The sequence below is a fragment of the Acromyrmex echinatior genome, chromosome 4 (genome assembly GCF_024713525.1).
Source record: "Acromyrmex echinatior isolate Ae372 chromosome 4, ASM2471352v2, whole genome shotgun sequence".
Classification (NCBI taxonomy): Eukaryota; Metazoa; Arthropoda; class Insecta; order Hymenoptera; family Formicidae; genus Acromyrmex; species Acromyrmex echinatior.
Genome location: NC_141855.1, coordinates 11,437,376 through 11,452,591, shown reverse-complemented (window position 1 = coordinate 11,452,591; position 15,216 = coordinate 11,437,376).

Genomic DNA, 15,216 nt, shown 5'->3' with positions numbered 1-15,216 from the left:
TTCTATCTTTTACAATTAAGGACTTTCAAGCTTCTGACTTAGTTCTGACACTTAGTTTAATCTGTAAGATCTTAACGCAGGAATAACTAAATAAGATTAGCATAGAACGATAATTTTTATTATGTATACAAAAATACGTTTTCTTTATTATCACTGATGTAAACTCGAAACGTTTGAAATTTATAGCGTTATACGAATTGTAATTAAAAAGGAATTTCCACTAATTAACTATATTTGCTCGTTTTTTAAAAAAGCCTTGACATTTTAATTTATTCTATTGAAAAATTTAACGTGTATGTTCATTATTAATACGCAATGCTTCCACAATGCCCTCTGTTAAGAAAATGCGGACATTGTTACATAGATAAGCGCCACTAATGACACCATGGTTATTTGGTGTCGCATGCAGTACACGTTTATTCGCGACGAATTGCCGCAATTATCGCGGTTCTCTACCGAATTAGAGGTTCACCTGGCACTTTTGTGCTTTTATTTTTCGTTTTATGACCAGATCACGAAGGATCAGAGAATCAAAGGTACAGAAAATACCGTTGGCCCTAGGGCATTCTGTAAAATTCAATTCCGCGCGTTTTCTCGCGGGATGTCAGAGCGTACCTGCAATTAAACTTCTCAACAATCCGTTCGCGAACAATTAGACCGAGGAAGACCAGTTTAAGCAAATAATTTCGTCGAACACAGAATATTTACGGCGTGTAACGAAATTAGATTCTGTCGTTCTCGTATCTTCCTCAGAGAATGATGTTTAGCCATGTGAGAGGACGAATGAATCAAACGTGCCTGCTACAATGTCAGATTATTCAATTGACCCTTGCGGTTGTCCCAAATCTCAGAGCCACGATCATTTGAATCACTCTTTGGACATAGTCTAATTGAGTCCCTCGGCGTCCTTAAATCGGATTCATTAAAGGCGATGATCACGAGAGAATCCCTTAGAACTGATTCAATCTCAATTGATAGTGAATAAGACAAATTGTCCAATGACAAATATAGAATAGAAAAACTATTTACAATAAGTAAAGAACGTTATATTAATGTAAAGGATGATCGGTACTTATAGTTGCAACCTGTGACAAAACAACTTATATTTATACTAAAACGAGAACGTATATGTGATAACGCGCGTTTATGCAATATTCGGTACTATTCATAGTATGTACAATGTTAGAAGAAACTTCTAACATACGAGAATAATATATCACTGTGGATATATAAATCTCTAGCGGTTTCATAATGTCACGCAACAAAGAAGTTCCGTTGGATAAGAAGCTTAAGGGTTGTCTTATCTTATACGAAACTTTTCAAGAAGTTTCTTTTTTAGGGAATGTCTACCTGTTGCTGCAACCACATAGCTACAGAAGTAATCTTCTAATCGGTTAAACGGCATAAAAATATCTGGTGTGAAAACAAAAACGAACTGCTCATGAGTGATGATTGTGCAAAATTGATTATTTATGTTTTATGTCATGGAAAATTTTCTCAACTTTTAACAGGTAATAGCGAGAAATGATCAAAGCGTAGATTCGTAGACAACTTTCGGTTTCCCCATTGATAAAGGAGATATATATATTTGGGAAAGAGAATTAGCAGATCACCTCACAAAGCGAAACGTAACTTTTTCACCAAGCAGCATGTAATGGCTTGAAATTTCACGAAGAGAATGTGCAGCACACCGAGTTATGATATACCATTATCGCTTTAATTGCCTTGTTCTCACAAAATTATAATTAATTCTATTTAACTATCCATTAAGTGTCATCGTCACGCGCACGAATGTAAACAATCGTTTTCACCAAGACGTGCTACAAAACGTTCTACGTCCAATAAACGAAAAACGACGTACAATAAAAAAAGTGATAAAAACTGAAAAAAAAGTTACTAAAGCTGCCAGGCGGACAATAATTTTCGACAACCTAACGTTCGTTGCACAAACCACTCATGCCAGCAATTGTCCTAGTTGCTCGTCAGGTACTAGAAAACTTTTTTGTCAATTCCACGTATATCGGCGTTATATTTAACACCCGTCATCGATGCGCCAACAAACAATCGAACGATTCAAAAAGTGTTTTTCATTTTCCGTCAAATGAATCAATCGATCACAAACTCCTCGTAACATGCTTAATGACTTTGATTGTGACAGTGCATCATAAGTTTCAGTTTTTATTTATTATAAGTTTTTAAGACTATAAAAAAGATTTCTGGAAAACACAAACCAGAGTAGGTGTTTCTTATAGATTTTGGATCGTCGAATCCAAATTTATTAGTCGTTTTAATTCATTACTTTTTAAATAGATAATTGAAAAAATTAGAATGGAGAATCTGTGAAAAACGAAACATTCGAGAAAAGAGAAAAAGTAAATATGACATTAAAATGTAGTCGCAAAAGTGAATAATATTTAACATTAGTAAAGCTAATATTTTTTTTGTTCCTTACACTTTGTTTAACTTATCAAAATATATTTAAAGTTCTGCGACCGCATTTTAATGTCATCATATTTATTTTTGCTTTTTTCTCAAATGTTTCAATTTTTAGATTTTCCATCATTTTTCCTGATTATCTAAAAAACTGAACATGGTGAAGCAAAAATAGCTTACAAATTCGGATTCGGTAACTTAAAATCTAAGAGACACCTACTTTATCTTTCTCTATAAATTTTACAGGACCTTTCTTGTGTTCCTGTATTATTATTATTGTTGTTTCATTTAATTAAACGCGCGTGTTTTCGATGAGAGAGAGAGAGAGAGAGAGAGACATCGCAATTATTGTAGCAATAAGTAAAACTAGTTATAAAGAATATAATTTTTCATACTATTTAATTGCAATTATATTTAATTGCATTACAAAAAATAATCGTAGAAAATCGATATACAAAATCGTCTTCATACTTGATATTCACAATTTAAAAAAAATTACAGTATTATTATAAAAATACAAGAAACTAAATTTATACAATATTTGTAAAAAACATTGAAAAGATTCCACTTTATGTATTTTAAAAATTTGACATATTTACTTTGCATGGAATTGCCATGACGCATACACGGGGAGAATGCAATTTGCTAATCGCGATACTGGTGGAAATTGAACTTTAAATATTTCGCGATTTTAGCTCAATCGACAGCACCCGCGTGTATAAATGCCGCCACAGGCGCATTCACTACAGCATTTACGTGAAATTGCAGTCATATGCTCTCGTGTAATATAACGAGATCTAATCATACATTTATACATATGTATATTTGATATTTACTTAAACCATTTGTTTATTACATAAATGGGAAGGAGCATACAGCCGTAAGAAGTTTTTTTGTTAAAGTCAAGACTTGGCCAAAATGTTTACATTTTTCATTTGAAATATATGACTTTGGCAAATAACTTCTTGTCTGTGTGGCTGTATGCTTGTTTCCATTTATGTTTTATGTTATTGAGCCATCTCTAATAACTATTGTTAAATTTTATTTGTTTATTTTTCAAAACGCTCTTAACTAAACTCACGCGCCTTGATTGTGGCAGTCTTACGTTCCACAATATTTTACTCGCAATTTTTAGTCAATAAAACATATACGCAACATGCAGATGACTATTTACATTTGTTATAAAAATACTAAACCAACATTTCGTTGAAATTGGATATTTTTCTCAACTGTATAAAACGACGGTTTGTTTCAACACTATAATTGAACAAAAAAAATTTATTTACAAATATTAATTTGTCAAGATATTTCACATGTTGTACAAGTGATATAAATTATTACAATATTATAATTCTTTTTATATCAAAATGACAGAGTTGAATTACACACTGACGAGTATTATTTTTCTTTCAGTCTTCTTTTATTTTAAAGTTGACGCAATTTTTTGACATCATTACTCTTTGACAAACGCAAAAAAATTATGGATATACATACCTAGCGTCTTTATTTGTCTGAAAAAATACTCTCGTTACAGAATACGGACCCGTTACTTCAATTTTATTTAAAGGGAATAGGAAATAAGCATAGAAGTAAATTACCGTAGCAGATATAAATTAGTTATTTTTATTAAATTAGTTAATTAGTAGTTAGATATAAATTAGCCGTAATTTATGAAACATCCGTAATAATAACATATTAATGCCACCAACAATATTGTTATATATTTTTAAGCGTATTCAAGATCGACCAACATAAAAATCATAGTCTATATATATATAGTTTTGCATCGTGTGTCGTACTCTTATCAGATCGTAGTGCTGCATTTGCAATAAATAATCGTACGATGTTATAACACCGTAGCGCAGCAGTACCATAAATAACGGTTTGCGTTTATCGTTGCAACATCTCACAACGTGACGCATTTTGTAGACGAAGAAGAAGTTTAAAGCTGATATCGTAACGATATCCCGACAAAAATGATACGTGAGGTAAACGAGCAGTAAGGCAACCTGGTTGTCCCAGTTCATTTACTGCAATTTGCAAGACAGTGCTTCGAAGAAATAAATCTCAGTATCACGAATATTTCATTTTGCCATGCTTGACAAATATTGCCGTCATCGGAACGTCGCGTGGTGCTTTTAAACGGTGATATAACGTTGCGCCACGAGTCGTGGCCCAGCTCAGCACCTGTGGCAGACGCAGAGAATCAATATTGTCACAATCGAACCAACAGAGAACCTGCTCAACGTGTCGCAGTCGATCGAAAGGAATAATTGGCGCGAATATTACGAGCGGCCATTAAGGCGACCTCGGTAATAGGCTGCGCCTTTTTACGTGCGAATAATAATAAAGCATAATTCCCGCGAACGTTTCGCCTATTACTCGGCAGAAAAATGAATTAGACGGCATATGTACAAATACATTACAACCTAGAAAATTTCCAGCGTCCTGTCACGTCGCATTATTTTTTTTTTCTAGAAATTTTTTTTTAAATTACATGTGTATATGTATAAATTAAGTATATTTGCGCGATAAACCCACGTATCGTAATATCAATCTACTTATTTACGTGTCTCTTTGAACACGCGACGTGTCTACTGTGCGTGATGAAATTAATCGAATATTTATCTAGACAATATGAATGAAAGTCAAGCGAAATTATTTACGCCTCTCTCGTAAACTAGGTCGTCATTATATGGCAGCGCGTGGATGATACAGATGTATCAAAGTATATCATCTTTGTTATATATACGTAACAAATTGCATTGTAATATCCTAACTCGTCGTTATCGATTTCTATTCTTTGAATTTCTTATATTATTCAACAATCAACAGAATCGCTAAAAGTTTTAATCGTTTTAATCGCAGAAGCAGCACGATTTGTAAGCTCGCGAAAAATTATATAAAATTATAAATACATATTTTACAAAGTATTTAATCCATTTAATAACGTATAATGAAGAAATTATGTACATGTAATTAAAATACGTGTCGAAAACAGATAATTTCACGAAAATGAAGATGAAATATTACCAAATGGAAAATAATTTAAAAAACAAATAAAAAATGGGCGCTATTAAAGTGCCCATCGCGTTTTCCAGAATGCAGCGGCTCGATTCATTCCATACTAATTGCAGTTTTCATCGTAATAGCTTCCTAATGTTGCATTAATCGCTAATAAATTACGCGACATCGAAAAACAAACGATCGGACTATTCAAGTCGGAATGCATTTTCTGGCAGCAGAATCCAGTGGATAGCACGGCCGGGCGTTTCGCTGCCGTAAATTACGTTCGGAAGCGGTTCCGGACCTATTTTGATTTGCATATGGGGACCGCAATGTGCCATGCATCGAATGGCCTGCAAGCATTGCACTATTTACCGCAGTGCAATTTGCCGACGTTGCGGTAACTAATCGGCAAGGTATCGATACGTTGCCATCGCTTACCATCGCTTTAATATGCGCGAGATCCTTATTTCAACGCGGGAAAGAAAAAGATCGAATCAATCTCGATTCGAAAATGTGGGAAGACATGCACGATCGAAACATGTCAATTTAACGGACAGCATGACACGTTGTGGTATCACGGTCATACATATGCGTGTCGGTCATCGCTGAAACGCCGCTGACGTATAAATCCTGCACGCTTATCTTTCCATTTTTCGCGCAAGCACAGAAGCAAATTAAATAGACGCGTTATTGTTTGGACGCTCGATGTTACCTCCGCGATAAATTCGCGACTTTTAAACGTTTCACCCTAGACTTCTTTATTTTATTTTATTTTTTATGTCACAGGATGAAACATTTCAGAAATGTAAAGCCCTGTGCGTTCACTTGTCATTTGTTGAAATTTAACATCGCGATTATTGCATTGCCCTAGAAAAGGATGTGACGTTTGATAGAAACACTGGAAAAAGTGTCTGATTGCATTAATTGAAATTCTGGTTGAAAATGGACAAATCAAAATTTTCTGATTCATCTGTTAATGTGATGTTTGAAAGACAGTTTATGTAACAGACAATATGCGGGTACTAGATAAATGATTGTCAATCTTTCATTAAGACTAGACTGCTGTATATACTGGAAATTGTTCATTCATTTTACTTAATGCAACTTATATTATAGTTATCTTATCAAATTTGACGAATATTGAAGTAATAAATATTTATCAAAAAATGAAAAAAAGTGCGAATGGTAGAAAACTGTATGACACCGTGAAAGACAAAAAAAGTGTAGCGTGTAAGAAAAATTATAAATATGTTCGAATATGAACTGAAGCAGCTCCGTTCTGCAACGTTGGATATCAGACACAGTCTCTCAAGGGATATCTCCATCCTGAACCTTCCAGCATCCACATCGAGCAGTGTCCCCAATCTGGGTGGGTAAGCGCTTTCGGTTAAACAACTTTCCAAATTAGTCGACCAACGGGCAAGTTGGTTGCAAGGAAGAACCGAGCTAATGAGACACGACTCTAGCACCGCATGACCAATCCTGTAATTATGGACTGTAATTGGTTCAGTTCGACACTCGTTATGCTTCATGCATACTTATGAGATCATCTTGAATATAGCGGCGGGACTGTTTCACGTTTCACGTTTGTGTTTGTTTTCCTTTTCCTAACAGCACACATCTCACGGAGAATGTCGATAACGAAACTTTGTTCCCAAAGGAATTACATATCGGCAATGTATACTTCGATATCCGTCCGTCCACTAGAACTTTTCAGTTTTCGATGGCAGTTACATATTTTAGTGATTGAATGTAATCTCCATTTTGCGAAAGTTTGCACGTGGAGTTAATCGATCTATCGTATATTTGGTCCTATGACTCAACTGTAAATCCAGTCGCGAATCGAATATTTTTCCTATTTTTGTAGTGCAATGACGTTATCCATTTTCGTCGCTAAATCGTTATATATATATATATATAAATCCGTTGATAAAATTTTTTTTTTTATACGCGATATTTGATGCTTATAAATTACAATATTTCAGTCATACAATCAGGTATAACATTTTGCCTTGTATCGGTTTTATTTATACTATACAAGTATACACGCACGCACGCATATATATATATTTTCGTGTTTACATGCAACAGTTATTTTCGTTTTTGACATTAGTATATGAAAAATATCAAATAACGCCAAATTTATACACATACAGCGCGCTATCAATATTACTTTCAAAGTCAACACACGAGAAGAGCACGTGCGTGTTAGACGCATATTAACGCACAATTTATTTTCACAATGACAGGTATATCGAACAAGGATATTTCTAAGCATCAAATAATGCGGCATTCTCATTTGATCGCAATGGCTTTTACTTTGTCCCAGCTCCTTTTTTTTCTGAAGACAATTAGAGGAATGGCGGAAGACATTGAGTAATCTTGCGATACCATGCAGATAATAAAAGTAGTGCAAAGTACTATAAAAGCTCCATCACTGTCCGTGATAACGATGTTCAAGCCTTATACTTTGTCGGGCGAATTATGATTTATGGATAGTACTACGGGGGTGACCGTGCGGTACCTTGCAGCGTGTCAAACAAATCCCCTTCGGGATTCTCCATTTATTATTCCACGTTATACACGCGCGACTACCGGCTTCGTCCTCGTTGTACACGTGTACTCGCATTACGTACATACACAAAAAATCACGAGGATACGTCACGTCGCATAAATATATACCGCATCCTTATATATCCTTTTTTATAGTCATTCGAACTGCATGTTAAAGTTTCATGAAATAATAAGCGCAGGTATTCCTCCATGGTATTCCGAAGGATAAACAAAAGCAAGGATTTTAAAACGTTAGACATATTTTGCTAAAAATTTTATCATAAAATAGATCAAATCAATTTTGTTTTTAATCTATAATATATATTTTATGTAAAACTGTAAATATGGACTATGTAAATATAGAATATGTCAGGGAATAGAAAGTTACTTTTTAAAAATAAAAAGTTATCGTTACTAGTTATCGATTTTTAAAAGTAACTCGTTACCGTTACTTGAGAAAATAATTTTTCGTTACTTTTTCGTTATATTTTTTTTTTTTTAATTGACCGCCAATCACAGTGGACAAGCCTAGGGGCTTCTCTAGTCTCAAGCCCTATGCACTGTAAACAATTTTTGTGTAAAATTACAACTATTATAATGGATAATTTTGAGACCCACTATAATAGTTGTAAACGACCACACGTTTATAAATTTGTAATATGCAAATAAAAATAATTTTTTGGTTTGTAACTAAGCAGAAGTTCTGGAAGTACAATTACAATGTGTAATTACAGAAACGATAATATGACAATACATTTTGCACTATTTATTATTATACATTTAACAGCAATACGCGAAAAAGTTCTGTTATATTACGTATTATTACTAAAATTTAGATAATTACAGAAAATATTTAAAATATATTATTTACATAATTTTCAATAAGATAATTTTCAATAAAATAAGATATTTACACAATAAAAGCGAATTTACATAATTTTTGTAAAATTGCATGATTTTTTATATTTACAGAACTAATCATATAATTTATTTTACATTTTATATGTATAAATTTAAATTTGTTTACAGTGTAAGTGGCTTATGTCGTATCGTATCCAATCATGTGCAAATGATAAAAGTAATTGTAAAATTCGTTACCCTTATCAAAAAAAATGTAACTTCATTGCCGTTACAGATACCAAAGAAAAAAAGTAACGCAGTTACTAGTAAAGTTACCAAAAAAGTAATTTGCAACTGTAAAATCTCGTTATTTCCATTCCCTGGAATATGTTTGTTTGTGGATGCTCTATATGCGATTAAATATTTTTCAATTGAATCGCGTCTGACCTAATAATTGTAAATATTCTTTTCGGTTTCAAAATATAACACTTTTTTAAATTCTTTTAAAAATTTGTAAAATTTATTTAATACAATCGATAAACTAGAAGCCTATACCGATCAAAGTTCTTTAATGCTTAAATAATTCAATTGTGAATCATATATACATATATTATATACGTACATGTATATATATCATATTTGTAGTCATTCAAACTGCACGCCGGAATTGGTTTTCCGGATTTATAAATACGTAATTAAACTACTGTAATAATTCGATGCTCAATCAAGCATCATATTAGGAAGATGTTAATTTGCTAAAAAAACTGTGAATTTTATTGTGAAAATATAGCCTCGATAGTCTAAAGGACGGTAGTCTTAGGAATACAAGAGATCCAGATTCGACTCTCGACCGAAGTAATATTTTTCGCAATAAATTTATTTACAGTTTTTCAGCAAATTAACATCCTTCTAATATGATGCCTGATTGAGCATCAAATTATTAAAAATTGTTTATCAATGTAATTTAATTCGTAATATTATTACAGTAATTTAATTGCATTTATAAGTCCGAAAAACCAATTCGGCGCACAGTTCGAATGACTACAAATATGATATATACATATATATAGTGTATATATATATATATGTGTGTGTATATATATATATGTGTGTGTATATATATATATATATATATATATATAGTATGTATATATATAATTTCTTTACACTCGACGATCTAAATTTTCGCTTATTGAGCTACGATTTTGGTCCCATGGAAGGAAGTATTCGTCCTATTACTCTCTTGACAGATTGAATAAGAATTCTATTATAAAATGTCAGCAGCGGAAATGTGAACTTTTGTATGTCATTTTGGTTTATTATGCGGTGACTTTATATCTGAAAAAGATTCTGTTTGGCAATTTTATTTATTGTTACATCAAATAATCGATCTTATAACATCTTATCAACATGTACTTCAATCCAACCAGAATGTGTTGCACTTTTACAAGTATTAATTGAAGAACACAATAATATTTAAATTTATTTTTAATAAATTGTCTCAATCTAAACTGATGGATATGCTATCATTAAGAAAGTTAGGTTATCCATAATCGTATAGTTGCGATATTAATACGGTATTGTAGTGGCTATATTAAGCATATAATATGACTGAATTAAAAATATTTATGATTAATACTTTTAATCTTTTCTCTCCATATATGATTTATACTGAATTATTTAAGCATTAAAGATCTTCGACCGATATAGACTTTTAGTTTATCGATTGTGTTTCTTACATTTATAGTCTAAAATAATATTCTTATTATTTATTTAATATATCTACAGAAATAATACTGGAATAATGTGACAATGTCTATCTATTGAACAATGTTAATAAAATGTTCCAGATAATACAGGATGTGATACTTATGTTGAAACGATATCACACATTTTTTGTCGAACGATTCGCATGAATATCGAGGAATAATATTTTTAAATAATTTATAAGTGATAGACATAATTGAGAGTACGTGAACCGATCAAATTCTTATTTTCGTGCTAAATCATATTTTCTCATATTTTTCTGTTCGTTTATTGGAAAATTCTCTTGAAACGCTTCATCCATTTTCCTGTCACCAATAAATTTAACTGGCTGCTCGTAGTTTGGACACCAAACAGCGGAAGCCGCCAAATATGTTGGATCGGAGAACAAGATTTCTTATCGATAGTCCACTAGGTACTCTAAGTAATCTGCGAGAAAATATATGTCTAGTGTTCGTTAATAGTAATATTATATACACATACATATATATATATATATATATATATCTTGCATAATATATTATATACATAATAATAGCATAAAATCTTGTATCATATTACTTTCAGTGATATATTGTATAAATAATATTTATAAAATTATTACAATCTCTTCGCTGAGTTTGAGCAATATGTTCAATACGATTTAATATTTAAAAGTATTATACAAAATACATTTTTACAAATAATAAGAGAAAATAATAGAAATTAAAGATATATCATAAATTAAAGCTGAAAATCAGGGATTACGTTTACATTCATACCTGAATATTTTACTATATTAATAATTCGGATTATCATAGTTTATAGTATAATTTTTTCATATTTGAAAGAACTATATATATATAAAGTTACTATTACTAATATTATAACAATAATAGCCAAAATGGACACCTAACCATAATTTTTTAATCATGCAATTATAATCACAAATATCAAATATTTTTCTCTCTGTGTACGCTGATGTGAGCTTCAAAGTCGACTATCATATTTATGTCGTTGCTCTATTATAACTATAATCATTAAAAAAAGAATGCTTAAATCTTTTTGAGGAAGCCAAATGAAAATCTTTGCGTTTCAAACTGCTTTCAGCATCCTGTTTATTTAGAACCTCTACTTGCGTGTGGAGAAAATTCAATTCTCTACTTATCATTCTTTTTCTTCATCTCCTCCTCTCTTCTTTCCTACTGCTTTGTCACTTTGTCTCGGTTGCACGCCTTCCTGGCCTCGCGCGAAAGAAGACGTCTAATACGGACATTATCTCCCGGAAAATAAATTGCATTCGATGCTACGAGTTTTACTTCATTCATTTGAGAAGCAAGATATAGACAGTGCTTTTATGCGCCCAAACAGTAACAAGCTATGGAAAATCAGAAAAATTGTATGCCTATAAAAACAGCATATACCGAGATGAGATATAATGGTAACGAAAAAATAAATAAATAAAAACTAGAGACAATTTAAATAAAAAATGATTAAAAAATAACAACAAAGGATTACGTTTTTCGAAATTGTATATAATTTCATTAACCAAATCACGTCGTAAAAGATAGACGAACATATTACTTGTTCTGTAGACAATTCTGCATGAAGTATGTCGTATCCACAAGACTTTAAAGATCATCATATAAAAGTTTATCAAGGGGAATATTTAAACGTAAAACGTTTCGAGAGAATTAACTACATTGTATCAATTAATAAAATTACACCATAGCATATTCAACAAAGCGCAGAGCGCTACGTTCTCATTTCACAAATTCTTTCCACATTTTTCCTGTCTATCTCATTTAGAAACGCGATAGACTTTTGAAAGAGATGCAAATAGATGTTTCAATTATTCGATAATTTTATTAATTATTTGTTGTCAAAGAATAGCAACTCAACACATTTTTCATTTACAGCTAAATCGACAAAAATATATAACTTAGAAATTGACTCTTAAAAGGCTACGATCTGAAAAATGATTCTGACATATCGCTTTATAATATATAAGAAAAGTCTATTCATAGTTGAAATAAAATCATAAGGTATTTAATATTTAACAAGGTCTGTCAAGATCTAAGAAAAATGTTTTGCACGTAAATAATTCGTCCCATTAGAACAAGAATAGCTTCAATATAATTATTGATTGACATAAAGCATTTCGATTGAATTATAATAATTTTCGATCGATATAATAAGTTGTAATTAATTGCATCACTTCGCGTACATGATTGTTATTTATGTATTTTACTACTTATTATTTCTACAAACGTATCGAATCTGTAAGAAAGTATCCGTATAGTATCCGTATAGACTGAAATGAGAATGTTCCAACTGAAGAACTATAAACAGAGAGAAACGTAATACGTTTACCACATTGGGTGAACGTGTTCGCAATAATCAGCATTCGAGGGTAATGTGCACAGAAACGCACGAGTCTTCTTATTCCTTAGCGATCGAGTTTGTCGGAAAACTCGTTCGAAGAATACTTGCAGGGAATTTCGCCATTCTCTTATTCGTCCATCTAAATCACGACTCAATATATGCACAAACGTACGTATATGCACGAGATCGAATCTTTTCGCAAAAGACATACAAATTCACGAAACGAAGAACTGTCTCGAAGCAGGCGAACTCAATCTCTATCATCGAATCTCGCGACAAGAATAAAGAACTAGCGGGAAATTTTTTTGCAGATCATCAACAATATTTCTGTCGAACTTTCTCTATATATTTCTGCAGCAACTTCGTCGAAAAGCGAGGCAAAAGTGCAATCTGTTATATTTCAATAGAATAGCAATTCGAAAATAAAAGATTTCTTGAAAATTGAACCTAGGAATACTGAGTTTTTATTGATTGCATGCACTATAAAAAGAAAGAAAATCTTTCATCACGATCGGAGAGAGAATTCAAGAGATTCATTATTTATTTTCTAATTAATTTCTATTAGTTGAGAATTATTTATGTTATAATTATCTATATTATTTGATTTAAGAAAGTTTAGCGCATTAAATTAACTTGCTTTATCGCGAAAATATTGAATGTATCAATTATATTTATTAAATACAGAATGTATAAAGTATATGTTTTTACTAAAATGAAAACTTAGAGATCTACTTTGTCAAAGTTTAATATCCTAAAATAAATTCAGAACGCTGCAATAAAATTATAGACACGCGTCTACAAACTTTTATCTCATAATCTTATTGTAATCTATACGATATATTCAACAACATATATACATAAATACACTACGTGCAATTATTGAAAGTTTATTCATGCCAATTATTGTACTTACAAAGAATTAATAATAAATATTAATACAAATACCATTTCTAAAAATATTTACATTACAGCAAAATATCTATAAAAATTTTTAATTTTGCAAATATTTTTTACGCTTCTATCATCTATCAATTACATATATTATTAGTATCATTTTTATATTATACGCGTTTTCATATTTTTAAAATTTCTAACAATACACTTCACAATCAAAAATTTCCTATCCGTTTTTAAAATAAAACAGTATGGATTACTATATAGATGCACGTCAAAAATTTGTTAAAAAATGCTACGTCTCTATTGAGATTGAAATACTTCCCAGGTAGAAAATCTCACGACATCCATATTGGCAGTTTGAACAAAAGATAATTAAATCCATTGTTAAAAGAGTAACAAATTAAAAATGTGCACAATAGATTCATATACTCTAATTAACTCATTTTTAAACGTATTACGATGTATATCTGTAATACTCACTTCGCGCTGTGCATTCGTATTCTCGCGCAAATCCTGTTCCGCAAAAAGTTCGTGTATACACAAAGGATTAAAATTTGGCAGAATATTCACGTTTGTTATACATATTGTGTATTTATAGTGTACGGGAGCTAACTGTCAATATTTACCGCGAGAATTTCGAATCATTGAGCGACGTTGTCGAATTTATTATTCATAAGCGCTTTTACCAAAAATTGGCATGTGCATTATTAAAACGACATTCTGGAAAATTCAAATTTATTCAAACTATTAGCCACAAATTTCATTATCAATGATTTACCAATTATTGGATACATGTCATTTGTTCTTGTATCTCATCCTTCTTAAACATATATCTTATATAAGATATTATAAGATCTTTTTAAATCACATATTGAGAAGAAATAATTAAATTCATCAGTTTTTTTGAGAATTTCCGATGCGCTTTCTTTTCAAATGCTCAATTATTTCAAAATTATCTATCTTATTATATCTATCTTGAATTTTAGAATTTAGAAATTAATATTCCCATTTTTAGCGTGCGTTAAATTTCTACATGACAAATATTAAAAAGGATAATTCCCACTTCTATTTCATATAAATATATAAGCATACGTATTCAAATAGTTCTTTATAAAATTAAAATATTTATGACTTCACTGTGTCAATGACCTTTAAGAATAAAATTTGAGTTTTACTTTTATTTATATATTAAGTACTGCATACATTATATACAGTGTCGAATAATAAGTCTGATATGTGATAATATCACGTATTTCATTTTACATTTTTTAATTAAACTAAAATTTGGAAAATTATAGTCGCTTTATGTCTGGAGGAGCAGCTCAATCTTAATACACTCCTCGTTCCAATAAAGTA